This window comes from Cavia porcellus, unplaced genomic scaffold (assembly GCF_034190915.1).
Source record: "Cavia porcellus strain 051 isolate PalLab524CR breed Dunkin Hartley unplaced genomic scaffold, mCavPor4.1 scaffold_27, whole genome shotgun sequence".
Lineage (NCBI taxonomy): Eukaryota > Metazoa > Chordata > Mammalia > Rodentia > Caviidae > Cavia > Cavia porcellus.
In genome coordinates this window covers 28,476,322-28,488,600 of record NW_026947510.1, presented here as the reverse complement: position 1 = coordinate 28,488,600, position 12,279 = coordinate 28,476,322, and positions in this window count along the sequence as shown.

Sequence of the window (12,279 nt, the reverse complement as noted above, 5' to 3'; positions counted from 1 at the left end):
ACGTAATGTTACACACCCATACGATGCGCACGACCCCACGATGTTTTTCAGAAACCTATCCTACATTGCCACTGCATGTTTTCTGACCTCCACATGCTGGCCACCCCGTGGTGCTTTTCTCCATCCTACATTGCCACTCACTGCCTATCCTAATTCAGACCCTATGATTCACACCACCCCGTGATGTTTTTCTCACTCCTACTAGTGAATGTAATGTTACACACCCATACGATGCGCACGACCCCACGATGTTTTTCACAAACCTATCCTACATTGCCACTGAATTTTTCCTGTCCTCCACATGCTGGCCACGCCATGGTGCTTTTGTCCATCCTACTTTGACACTCACTGCCTATCCTAATTCAGACCCTATGATTCACAGCACCCCGTGATGTTTTTCTCACTCCTACTAGTGAATGTAATGTTACACACCCATGCGATGCGCACCACCCCGCGATGCTTTTCAGAAACCTATCCTACATTGCCACTGCATGTTTCCTGATTTCCCCATGCTGGCCACACCGTGGTTCTTTTCTCCATCCTACATTGCCACTCACTGCCTATCCTAAATCAGACCCTATGATTCACACCACCCCGTGATGTTTTTCTCACTCCTACTAGTTAATGTAATGTTACACACTCATACAATGCGCACCACCCTGCGAAGTTTTTCAGAAACGTATCCTACATTGCCACTGCATGTTTCCTGACCTCCCCATGCTGACCACCCCGTGTTGCTTTTCTCCATCCTACACTGCCACTCACTGCCTATCCTAATTCAGACCCTATGATTCACACCACCCCGTGCTGTTTTTCTATCTCCTACTAGTTAATGTAATGTTACACACCCATACAATGCGCACCACCCCGCGATGTTTTTCAGAAACCTATCCTACATTGCCACTGCATGTTTCCTGACCTCCCCATGCTGACCACCCCGTGGTGCTTTTCTCCATCCTACATTGACACTCACTGCCTATCCTAAATCAGACCCAATGATTCACACAACCCCGTGATGTTTTTCTCACTACTCCTAGTGAATGTAATGTTACATACCCATACAATGCTCACCACCCCGCAATGTTTTTCATAAACCTATCCTACATTGCCAGTGCATGTGTCCTGACCTCCCTATGCTGACCACCCCGTGGTGCTTTTCTCCATCCTACATTGACACTCACTGCCTATCCTAATTCAGACCCTACGATTCACACCACCCCGTGATGTATTTCTCACTCCTACTAGTGAATGTAATGTTACACACCCATACAATGCGCACCACCCCGCGATGTTTTTCAGAAACCTATCCTACATTGCCACTACATGTGTCCTGACCTCCGCATGCCGACCACCGCGTGGTGCTTTTCTCCATCCTACATTGCAACTCACTGCCTATCCTCATTCAGACCCTATGATTCACACCACCCCGTTATGTTTTTCTCACTCCTACTAGTGAATGCAATGTTACACACCCATACAATGCGCACCACCCCGCGATGTTTTTCAGAAACCTATCCTACACTGCCACTGCATGTTTCCTGACCTCCCCATGCTGACCACCCCGTGGTGCTTTTCTCCATTATACATTGCCACTCACTGCCTAGCCTAATTCAGACCCTATGATTTACACCACCCCGTGATGTTTTTCTCACTCCTACTAGTGAATGTAATGTTACACAACCATACAATGCGCACCACCCCACGATGTTTTTCAGCAACCTATCCTACATTGCCACTGCATGTTTCCTGACCTCCCCATGCGGACCACCCCGTGGTGCTTTTCTCCAACATACATTGCGACACACTGCCTATCCTAACTCAGACCCTATGATTCACACCACCCCGAGATGTTTTTCTCACTCCTACAAGTGAATGTAGTGTTACACACCCATAAGATGCGCACGACCCCACGATGTTTTTCAGAAACCTATCCTACATTGCCACTGCATGTTTCCTGACCTCCACATGCTGTCCACCCCGTGGTGCTTTTCTCCATCCTACATTGCCACTCACTGCCTATCCTAATTTCAGACCCTATGATTCACACAACCCAGTGATGTTTTTCTCACTCCTACTAGTGAATGTAATGTTACACACCCATACAATGCGCACCACCGCGCGATGTTTTTCAGAAACCTATACTACATTGCCACTGCATGTTTCCTGACATCCCCATTCTGGCCACCCCGTGGTGCTTTTCTCCATCCTACATTGCCACTCACTGCCTATCCTAATTCAGACCCTATGATTCACACCACCCCGTGATGTTTTTCTCACTCCTACTAGTGAATGTAATGTTACACACTCATACAATGCGCACCACCCTGCGAAGTTTTTCAGAAACGTATCCACATTGCCAATGCATGTTTCCTGACCTCCCCATGCTGACCACCCCGTGTTGCTTTTCTCCATCCTACACTGCCACTCACTGCCTATGCTAATTGAGACCCTATGATTCACACCACCCCGTGATGTTTTTCTATCTCCTACTAGTGAATGTAATGTTACACAACAATACAATGCGCACCGCCCCGCGATGTTTTTCAGAAATCTATCCTACATTGCCACTGCATGTTTCGTGTCCTCCCCATTCTGACCACTCCGTGTTGCTTTTCTCCATCCTACATTGCCACTCACTGCCTATCCTAATTCAGACCCTATGATTCACACCACCCCGAGATCTTTTTCTCACTCCTACAATTAAATGTAATGTTACACCCCCATACGATGCGCACGACCCCACGATGTTTTTCAGAAACCTATCCTACATTGCCAGTGCATGTGTCCTGACCTCCCTATGCTGGCCACCCCGTGGTGCTTTTCTCCATCCTACATTGACACTCACTGCCTATCCTAAATCAGACCCAATGATACACACCACCCCGTGATGTTTTTCTCACTCCTACTAGTGAATGTAATGTTACACACCCATACAATGCGCACCACCCCGCGATGTTTTTCAGAAACCTATCCTACATTGCCACTACATGTGTCCTGACCTCCGCATGCCGACCACCGCGTGGTGCTTTTCTCCATCCTACATTGCAACTCACTCCCTATCCTAATTCAGATCCTATGATTCACACCAACCCGTGATGGTTTTCTCACTCCTACTAGTGAATGTAATGTTTCACACTCATACAATGCGCACCACCCCGCGATATTTTCCAGAAACCTATCCTACATTGCCTCTGCATGTTTCCTGACTTCTCCATGCTGCCCACCCCGTGGTGCTTTTCTCTATCCTACATTGCCACTCACTGCCTATCCTAATTCAGACCCTATGATTCACACCACCCCGTGATGTTTTTCTCACTCCTACTAGTGAATGTAATGTTACACACTCATACAATGCGCACCACCCTGCGAGGTTTTTCAGAAACCTATCCTACATTGCCACTGCATGTGTCCTGACCTCCCCATGATGACTACCCCGTGGTGCTTTTCTCCATCCTACATTGCCACTCACTGCCTATCGTAACTCAGACCATATGATTCAAACCACCCCGTGATGTTTTTCTCACTCTTACTACTGAATGTAATGTTACACAACCATACAATGCGCACCATCCCGCGATGTTTTTCAAAAACCTATCCTACATTGCCACTGCATGTGTCCTGACCTCCCCATGCTGACCACCCCGTGGTGCTTTTCTCCATCCTACATTGCCACTCACTGCCTATACTAATTCAGACACTATGATTCAAACCACCACGTGATGTTTTTCAAACTCCTACTAGTGAATGTAATGTTACACACACATACAATGCGCACCACCCGCTATGTTTTTCAGAATCCTATCCTACATTGCCACTGCATGTTTCCTGACCTCCCCATGCTGACCACCCCGTGGTGCTTTTCTCCATCCTACATTGCCACTCACTGCCTATCCTAATTCAGACCCTATGATTCACACCACCAAGTGATGTTTTTCTCACTCCTACTATTGAATGTCATATTACACACCCATACAATGAGCAACAACCCCTTGATGTTTTTCAGAAACCTACCCTACATTGCCACTGCATGTGTCCTGACCTCCCCATGCTGACCAACCCGGGGTGCTTTTCTCCATCCTACATTGCCACTCACTGCCTATCCTAATTCAGACCCTATGATTCACACCACCCCGTGACCTTTTTCTCACCCCTACTAGTGAAAGCAATGTTACACACCCATACAATGCGCACCACCCCAAGATGTTTTTCAGAAACCTATCCTACACTGCCACTGCATGTTTCCTGACCTCCCCATGCTGACCACCCCGTGGTGCTTTTCTCCATTATACATTGCCACTCACTGCCTAGCCTAATTCAGACCCTATGATTCACACCACCCCATGATGTTTTTCTCACTACTACTAGTGAATGTAATGTTAAACTACCATACAATGCGCACCACACCACGATGTTTTTCACAAACCTATCCTACATTGCCACTGCATGTTTCCTGACCTCCCCAGGCGGACCACCCCGTGGTGCTTTTGTCCATCCTACATTGCGACTCACTGCCTATCCTAACTCAGACCCTATGAGTCACACCACCCCGAGATGTTTTTCTCACTCCTACAAGTGAACGTAATGTTACACACCCATACGATGCGCACGACCCCACGATGTTTTTCAGAAACCGACCCTACATTGCCACTGCATGTTTTCTGACCTCCACATGCTGGCCACCCCGTGGTGCTTTTCTCCATCCTACATTGCCACTCACTGCCTATCCTAATTCAGACACTATGATTCACAGCAGCCCGTGATGTTTTTCTCACTCCTAGTAGTGAATGTAGTGTTACACACCCATGTGATGCGCACCACCCCGCGATGATTTTAGAAACCTATCCTACATTGCCACTGCATGTTTCCTGACTTCCCCATGCTGGCCACACCGTGGTGCTTTTCTCCATCCTACATTGCCACTCACTGCCTATCCTAATTCAGACCCTATGATTCACACCACCCCGTGATGTTTTTCTCACTCCTACTAGTGAATGTAATGTTACACACACATACAATGCGCCGCACCCTGCGAAGTTTTTCAGAAACGTATCCTACATTGCCACTGCATGTTTCCTGACCTCCCCATGCTGACCACCCCGTGTTGCTTTTCTCCATCCTACACTGCCACTCACTGCCTATCCTAATTCAGACCCTATGATTCACACCACCCCGTGATGTTTTTCTATCTCCTACTATTGAATGTAATGTTACACAACCATACAATGCGCACCACCCCGCGATGTTTTTCAGAAACCTATCCTGCATTGCCACTGCATGTTTCCTGACCTCCCCATGCTGACCACCCCGTGGTGCTTTTCTCCATTCTACATTGACACTCACTGCCTATCCTAAATCAGACCCAATGATTCACACCACCCCGTGATGTTTTTCTCACTACTACTAGTGAATGTAATGTTACATACCTATACAATGCGCACCACCCCGCAATGTTTTTCATAAACCTAGCCTACATTGCCAGTGCATGTGTCCTGACCTCCCTATGCTGACCACCACGTGGTGCTTTTGTTCATCCTACATTGACACTCACTGCCTATCCTAATTCAGACCCTACGATTCACACCACCCCGTGATGTATTTCTCACTCCTACTATTGAATGTAATGTTACACACACATACAATGCGCACCACCCCGCGATGTTTTTCAGAAACCTATCCTACATTGCCACTAAAAGTGTCCTGACCTCCGCATGCCGACCACCGCGTGGTGCTTTTCTCCATCCTACATTGCAACTCACTGCCTATCCTAATTCAGATCCCATGATTCACACCACCCTGTGATGGTTTTCTCACTCCTACTAGTGAATGTAATGTTTCACACTCATACAATGCGCACCACCCCGCGATGTTTTCCAGAAACCTATCCTACATTGCCCCTGCATGTTTCCTGACTTCCCCATGCTGGCCACCCCGTGTTGCTTTTCTCTATCCTACATTGCCACTCACTGCCTATCCTAATTCACACCCTATGGTTCACACCACCCCGTGATGTTTTTCTCACTCCTACTAGTGAATGTAATGTTACACACTCATACAATGCGCACCACCCTGCGAGGTTTTTCAGAAACCTATCCTACATTGCCACTGCATGTGTCCTGACCTCCCCATGATGACTACCCCGTGGTGCTTTTCTCCATCCTACATTGCCACTCACTGCCTATCGTAACTCAGACCATATGATTCAAACCACCCCGTGATGTTTTTCTCACTCTTACTACTGAATGTAATGTTACACAACCATACAATGCGCACCATCCCGCGATGTTTTTCAAAAACCTATCCTACATTGCCACTGCATGTGTCCTGACCTCCCCATGCTGACCACCCCGTGGTGCTTTTCTCCATCCTACATTGCCACTCACTGCCTATACTAATTCAGACACTATGATTCAAACCACCACGTGATGTTTTTCAAACTCCTACTAGTGAATGTAATGTTACACACACATACAATGCGCACCACCCGCTATGTTTTTCAGAATCCTATCCTACATTGCCACTGCATGTTTCCTGACCTCCCCATGCTGACCACCCCGTGGTGCTTTTCTCCATCCTACATTGCCACTCACTGCCTATCCTAATTCAGACCCTATGATTCACACCACCAAGTGATGTTTTTCTCACTCCTACTATTGAATGTCATATTACACACCCATACAATGAGCAACAACCCCTTGATGTTTTTCAGAAACCTACCCTACATTGCCACTGCATGTGTCCTGACCTCCCCATGCTGACCAACCCGGGGTGCTTTTATCCATCCTACATTGCCACTCACTGCCTATCCTAATTCAGACCCTATGATTCACACCACCCCGTGACCTTTTTCTCACCCCTACTAGTGAAAGCAATGTTACACACCCATACAATGCGCACCACCTCAAGATGTTTTTCAGAAACCTATCCTACACTGCCACTGCATGTTTCCTGACCTCCCCATGCTGACCACCCCGTGGTGCTTTTCTCCATTATACATTGCCACTCACTGCCTAGCCTAATTCAGACCCTATGATTCACACCACCCCATGATGTTTTTCTCACTACTACTAGTGAATGTAATGTTAAACTACCATACAATGCGCACCACACCACGATGTTTTTCACAAACCTATCCTACATTGCCACTGCATGTTTCCTGACCTCCCCAGGCGGACCACCCCGTGGTGCTTTTGTCCATCCTACATTGCGACTCACTGCCTATCCTAACTCAGACCCTATGAGTCACACCACCCCGAGATGTTTTTCTCACTCCTACAAGTGAACGTAATGTTACACACCCATACGATGCGCACGACCCCACGATGTTTTTCAGAAACCGACCCTACATTGCCACTGCATGTTTTCTGACCTCCACATGCTGGCCACCCCGTGGTGCTTTTCTCCATCCTACATTGCCACTCACTGCCTATCCTAATTCAGACCCTATGATTCACAGCAGCCCGTGATGTTTTTCTCACTCCTAGTAGTGAATGTAGTGTTACACACCCATGTGATGCGCACCACCCCGCGATGATTTTAGAAACCTATCCTACATTGCCACTGCATGTTTCCTGATTTCCCCATGCTGGCCACACCGTGGTGCTTTTCTCCATCCTACATTGCCACTCACTGCCTATCCTAATTCAGACCCTATGATTCACACCACCCCGTGATGTTTTTCTCACTCCTACTAGTGAATGTAATGTTACACACACATACAATGCGCCGCACCCTGCGAAGTTTTTCAGAAACGTATCCTACATTGCCACTGCATGTTTCCTGACCTCCCCATGCTGACCACCCCGTGTTGCTTTTCTCCATCCTACACTGCCACTCACTGCCTATCCTAATTCAGACCCTATGATTCACACCACCCCGTGATGTTTTTCTATCTCCTACTATTGAATGTAATGTTACACAACCATACAATGCGCACCACCCCGCGATGTTTTTCAGAAACCTATCCTGCATTGCCACTGCATGTTTCCTGACCTCCCCATGCTGACCACCCCGTGGTGCTTTTCTCCATTCTACATTGACACTCACTGCCTATCCTAAATCAGACCCAATGATTCACACCACCCCGTGATGTTTTTCTCACTACTACTAGTGAATGTAATGTTACATACCTATACAATGCGCACCACCCCGCAATGTTTTTCATAAACCTAGCCTACATTGCCAGTGCATGTGTCCTGACCTCCCTATGCTGACCACCACGTGGTGCTTTTGTTCATCCTACATTGACACTCACTGCCTATCCTAATTCAGACCCTACGATTCACACCACCCCGTGATGTATTTCTCACTCCTACTATTGAATGTAATGTTACACACACATACAATGCGCACCACCCCGCGATGTTTTTCAGAAACCTATCCTACATTGCCACTAAAAGTGTCCTGACCTCCGCATGCCGACCACCGCGTGGTGCTTTTCTCCATCCTACATTGCAACTCACTGCCTATCCTAATTCAGATCCCATGATTCACACCACCCTGTGATGGTTTTCTCACTCCTACTAGTGAATGTAATGTTTCACACTCATACAATGCGCACCACCCCGCGATGTTTTCCAGAAACCTATCCTACATTGCCCCTGCATGTTTCCTGACTTCCCCATGCTGGCCACCCCGTGTTGCTTTTCTCTATCCTACATTGCCACTCACTGCCTATCCTAATTCACACCCTATGGTTCACACCACCCCGTGATGTTTTTCTCACTCCTACTAGTGAATGTAATGTTACACACTCATACAATGCGCAACACCCTGCGAGGTTTTTCAGAAACCTATCCTACATTGCCACTGCATGTGTCCTGACCTCCCCATGCTGACCACCCCGTGGTGCTTTTCTCCATCCTCTATTGACACTCACTGCCTATCCTAAATCAGACCCAATGATTCACATCACCCCGTGATGTTTTTCTCACTACTACTAGTGAATGTAATGTTACATACCCATACAATGCGCACCACCCCGCAATGTTTTTCAGAAACCTATCCTACATTGCCAGGGCATGTGTCCTGACCTCCCTATGCTGACCACCCCGTGGTGCTTTTCTCCATCCTACATTGACACTCACTGCCTATCCTAAATCAGACCCAATGATTCACACCACCCCGTGATGTTTTTCTCACTCCTACTAGTGAATGTAATGTTACACACCCATACAATGCGCACCACCCCGCGATGTTTTTCAGAAACCTATCCTACATTGCCACTACATGTGTCCTGACCACCGCATGCCGACCACCGCGTGGTGCTTTTCTCCATCCTACATTGCAACTCACTGCCTATCCTAATTCAGATCCTATGATTCACACAACCCCGTGATGGTTTTCTCACTCCTACTAGTGAATGTAATGTTTCACACTCATACAATGCGCACCACCCCGCGATGTTTTCCAGAAACCTATCCTACATTGCCTCTGCATGTTTCCTCACTTCCCCATGCTGGCCACCCCGTGGTGCTTTTCTCTATCCTACATTGCCACTCACTGCCTATCCTAATTCAGACCCTACGATTCACACCACCCCGTGATGTTTTTCTCACTCCTACTAGTGAATTTAATGTTACACACTCATACAATGCGCACCACCCTGCGAGGTTTTTCAGAAACCTATCCTACATTGCCACTGCATGTGTCCTGGCCTCCCCATGATGACTACCCCGTGGTGCTTTTCTCCATCCTACATTGCCACTCACTGCCTATCCTAACTCAGACCCTATGATTCACACCACCCCGTGATGTTTTTCTCACTCTTACTACTGAATGTAATGTTACACAACCATACAATGCGCACCATCCCGCGATATTTTTCAACAACCTATCCTACATTGCCACTGCATGTGTCCTGATCTCCCCATGCTGACCAACCCGTGGTGCTTTTCTCCATCCTACATTGCCACTCACTGCCTATCCTAATTCAGACACTATGATTCACACCACCACGTGAGGTTTTTCAACTCCTACTAGTGAACGTAATGTTACACACCCATACAATGCGCACCACCCGCGATGTTTTTCAGAAACCTATCCTACATTGCCACTGCATGTTTCCTGAACTCCCCATGCTGACCACCCCGTGGTGCTTTTCTCCATCCTACATTGCCACTCACTGCCTATCCTAATTCAGACCCTATGATTCACACCACCAAGTGATGTTTTTCTCACTCCTACTATTGAATGTCATATTACACACCCATACAATGAGCAACAACACCTTGATGTTTTTCAGAAACCTACCCTACATTGCCACTGCATGTGTCCTGACCTCCCCATGCTGACCACCCCGTGGTGCTTTTCTCCATCCTACATTGCCACTCACTGCCTATCCTAATTCAGACCCTATGATTCACACCACCAAGTGATGTTTTTCTCACTCCTACTATTGAATGTCATATTACACACCCATACAATGTGCACCACCCCAAGATGTTTTTCAGAAACCTATCCTACACTGCCACTGCATGTTTCCTGACCTCCCCATGCTGACCACCCCTTGGTGCTTTTCTCCATTATACATTGCCACTCACTGCCTAGCCTAATTCAGACCCTATAATTCACACCACCCCATGATGTTTTTCTCACTACTACTAGTGAATGTAATGTTAAACAACCATACAATGCGCACCACACCACGATGTTTTTCACAAACCTATCCTACATTGCCACTGCATGTTTTGTGACCTCCACATGCTGGCCACCCCGTGGTGCTTTTCTCCATCCTATATTGCCACTCACTGCCTATCCTAATTCAGACCCTATGATTCACACCACCCCGTGATGTTTTTCTCACTCCTACTAGTGAATGTAATGTTACACACCCATACGATGTGCACGACCCCACGATGTTTTTCACAAACCTATCCTACATTGCCACTGAATTTTTCCTGTCCTCCACATGCTGGCCACGCCGTGGTGCTTTTCTTCATCCTACATTGCCACTCACTGCCTAGCCTAATTCAGACCCTAGGATTCACACCACCCCGTGATGTTTTTCTCACTCCTACTAGTGAATGTAATGTTACACAACCATACAATGCGCACCAACCCACGATGTTTTTCAGCAACCTATCATACATTGCCACTGCATGTTTCCTGACCTCCCCATGCGGACCACCCCGTGGTGCTTTTCTCCAACATACATTGCGACTCACTGCCTATCCTAACTCATACCATATGATTCACACCACCCCGAGATGTTTTTCTCACTCCTACAAGTGAATGTAATGTTACACACCCATACGATGCGCACCACCCCGCGATGTTTTTCAGAAACCTATACTACATTGCCACTGCATGTGTCCTGACCTCCCCATGCTGACCACCCCGTGATGCTTTTCTCCATCCTACATTGCCACTCACTGCCTATCCTAATTCAGACCCTATGATTCACACCACCCCGAGATGTTTTTCTCACTCCTACAAGTAAATGTAATGTTACACCCCCATACGATGCGCATGACCCCACGATGTTTTTCAGAAACCTATCCTACATTGCCACTGCATGTTTCCTGACCTCCACATGCTGGCCACGCCGTGGTGCTTTTGTCCATCCTACATTGACACTCACTGCCTATCCTAATTCAGACCCTATGATTCACACCACCCCGTGATGTTTTTGTCACCCCTACTAGTGAATGTAATGTTACACACCCATGCGATGCGCACCACCCCGCGATGTTTTTCAGAAATCTATCCTACATTGCCACTGCATGTTTCCTGACTTCCCGATGCTGGCCACACCGTGGTGCTTTTCTCCATCCTACATTGCCACTCGCTGCCTATCCTAATTCAGACCCTATGATTCACACCACCCCGTGATGTTTTTCTCACTCCTACTAGTGAATGTAAGGTTACACACTCATACAATGCGCACCACCCTGCGAAGTTTTTCAGAAAAGTATCCTACATTGCCACTGCATGTTTCCTGACCTCCCCATGCTGACCACCCCGTGGTGCTTTTCTCCATACTACATTGACACTCACTGCCTATCCTAAATCAGACCCAATGATTCACACCACCCCGTGATGTTTTTCTCACTACTACTAGTGAATGTAATGTTACATACCCATACAATGCTCACCACCCCGCAATGTTTTTCAGAAACCTATTCTACATTGCCAGTGCATGTGTCCTGACCTCCCTATGCTGACCACCCCATGGTGCTTTTCTCCATCCTACATTGACACTCACTGCCTATCCTAAATCAGACCCAATGATTCACACCACCCCGTGATGTTTTTCTCACTCCTACTAGTGAATGTAATGTT